Genomic DNA, 2,969 nt, shown 5'->3' on the forward strand with positions numbered 1-2,969 from the left:
GGGCTGTGACTTCCTTTGGGCTGTGTCTCATTCACCTGTCCCCTCCTTTCCTCCAAATGGCCTGGCACGGAAAAGTGTCCTGTTAATATGTTAATAATAAATTGAATTGGGGGCAGTGGTAGGGAGGCTGTCCCCCAGAGAATCTGGAGTGTATCTGGGTAGGAAAATGTGCCTGGATTAGATTGTGGTTGGGCTGGGTGCTGGCAGTGAGTGAGGTTGTGGGGAGACCAGAGAAGATCCCACATAGCCCAGTTGACAGATGTCTCCTAGAGACCTTGGTCGCTTCCTAGCCCTTCTGTGGCTTGGAGTTCCATTTTGGGCCTAGGGGTCTTGTTTTCATAGCTCTGCCTCTTGCTCAGGGATAAAACTACACAAGTCCTGAGGTAATCTTGAGGCAGAATGATAACTCAGGTAGTCAGTGTAGGAGCAAGGGCTTGGATGCATTCTTTGATATGGCCATTGATTAACCTTTGTGGCTTAAGGGCTCCAGGGAGTAACATCTCCACAGGCCTTGTTTTATTATAGGAAATGCACATTCCCCACAGACTTTGTTTACTGTAGGAAATGAGGACCTCTAGCCCACTCCTCAACTGATAAAAAAGGAATGAGAGGAATGGTGACTTAATCTAAGGAAAGAAAAGGACAAAAAAAACCATTAAACTTTTGGGACATTTCCAACCCAGAAGCCCTATTGGACAAGGACTGATATAGGTAATTGAACAAGGCCAATGGGAGAAAGCCACATCTTTCTGGACTCCACGTTGATACCACCCCATCTTTATGGAATCAAAACCCCTATAGGACAAGAGAGAAAGGGGCCTCTTCTCCCCCCTCCCAGCAGCCCTGGGAGATAATCGCTTTCCTTTAATAAAGACTTTGCTTGCTTGCTGCCTGTGTATTCGAGGAGTTCATGCTTCAACTGCTGTGAACAAAAACCCAGATTCCAGTATCATCTTTCCGGTATCAGTATGATAATTCCCCTCCCAGAAGGAGGCGCAGGAGAAAAACAGACATATCTTTTTTTTTTTTTTTTTTTTTTTTTTTGGTCTTTCTGCTATTTCTTGGGCTGCTCCCTCGGCATATGGAGGTTTCCAGGCTAGAGGTCCAATCGGAGCTGTAGCCACCGGCCTACGCCAGAGCCACAGCAACGTGGGATCTGAGCCACCTCTGCGACCTACACCACAGCTCAGGGCAACGCCGGATGGTTAACCCACTGAGCAAGGGCAGGGACTGAACCCGCAACCTCATGGTTCCTAGTCCGATTCGTTAACCACTGCGCCACGACAGGAACTCCCAAGAGACATATCTAGACTCAAATTGTGTGGGCAACTTCATGATTGCCTCTAAGTTAGTTCCTCCAGTGGACAATCTGGGAGGCCCTCTGTTCCTCCCTCACTGTGTTTCCTGGACACTGGTCCTTACATCAGCCCTCGGGCCTAAGCCCAGGAGGTCCTGGCACCTGGGTGACTGAGTCAGCACCGCAGGAATGGGCTTCAGTAGGAAGCTGATGACTCAGGGCCTCAAGAATGGCGTTGGACAAGCCACCAAACCAGCTGCCTAGACCTCCGCCTCCTCCTTCAGGTGGCAACAAAGGACTCAACATAGTCAGCTCATCCATGGGGCACCCAAATTATCCATCCAAATTCCAGATCCTCAGCTGCCCTCTGCTGGGTCAGCCCTGACTCCGAGGGGGCCCAAGAAACTGGATCAAAACTTGGAGGAGAGGGTTTCAAGAATTTAAATAAATAAACACAATGGACTTTCCAAGGAAACCCACTGTTTTACTCTTAAAAAAACAAAAAAAACAAAAAAAAACAAAACTCTGGAGTTCCCATCGTGGCGCATCAGAAATGAATCCAACTAGGAACCATGAGGTTGCGGGTTCGATCCCTGGCCTCGCTCAGCGAATTAAGGATCCGGCGTTGCTGTGCGCTGTGGTGTAGGTTGAAGACGTGGCTCGGATCCCAAGTTGCTGTGACTGTGGCATAGGCTGGCATCTACACCTCTGATTGGACCCCTAGCCTGGGAACCTCCATATGCTGTGGGCGCGGCCCTAAAAAAAGCAAAAGCAAAAGCAAAACAAAACAAAAAACCTTTGGGTTTTTTTATCTTTATTTTTTTGGCGAATTCCCCTGGGGCATGTGGAAGTTCCCAGGCGAGGGACTGAACCCAAGCCACAGCGGTGACCCAAGCCACTGGAGTGAAAACACCAGATCCGTAGCCCGTTGCCCCATGAGACGACTCCGGAATGCCGCTTTTCTCCTGCTAGCGCTAAAACCCATCTCACACCCCAGCTGTCTGCCCCTCCTCTCTTCACTCCCTTCCCCCCAGTTTGCCCCAACCTGGCGCAGAGTCAGCCAGTCTCCCCTTTTTCCTTCCTTAGGAGCATCAGCCACGAAACACAAGCCTTTTTCCGCTCTTTTCTTTTTATTCTTCCTTATCATTCTATGTGTGTATGGATGTAGGGAGGGGTGATAAGGGTATTTTTTTCCTCTAATCCTTTTTTTTTAGGGGTCAAGGTGGAGCTGCAGCTGCCAGCCTATGCTACAGCCACAGCAACACCAACACCAGGTCCGAGCTGCATCTGTAGCTCATGGCAATGCCGGCCAGATCCTTAACCCACTGAGTGAGGCCTGGGATCGAACCGGCAGTCCTCATGGAGACTAGTTTGGTTCTTAACCCCCTGAACCCAAAAGGAGCTCCTGCCCTATAATCCTTGATGGGATTCTTTTCGCTTTTGTTAGTAAGTTCTTCTCTCTGGCCTCCCCCATGCAATCTTGTCTGTCCGCTCCCCTTCAGCAGCTGATGCCCGGCCAGGTGGGGGGGTGGGGCCTTAAGAGGTTTGGCCACAGGTTGCCCTGGAAGGTGCGTGAGTGGCCAGGCAGGTGACTGCGAGTTGGGACGCCTGAGGCCTGCCCTCACTGAGTCACGAGCTGTTGTTGTCACCTTCCTCGTTGAAGTCCCTGCTC

Source organism: Sus scrofa, chromosome 18, assembly GCF_054392235.1.
Source record: "Sus scrofa isolate SSC_HxYL_T2T_F1_AM1 chromosome 18, Sscrofa_HxYL_maternal_Yorkshire_Landrace_v2.0, whole genome shotgun sequence".
NCBI lineage: Eukaryota > Metazoa > Chordata > Mammalia > Artiodactyla > Suidae > Sus > Sus scrofa.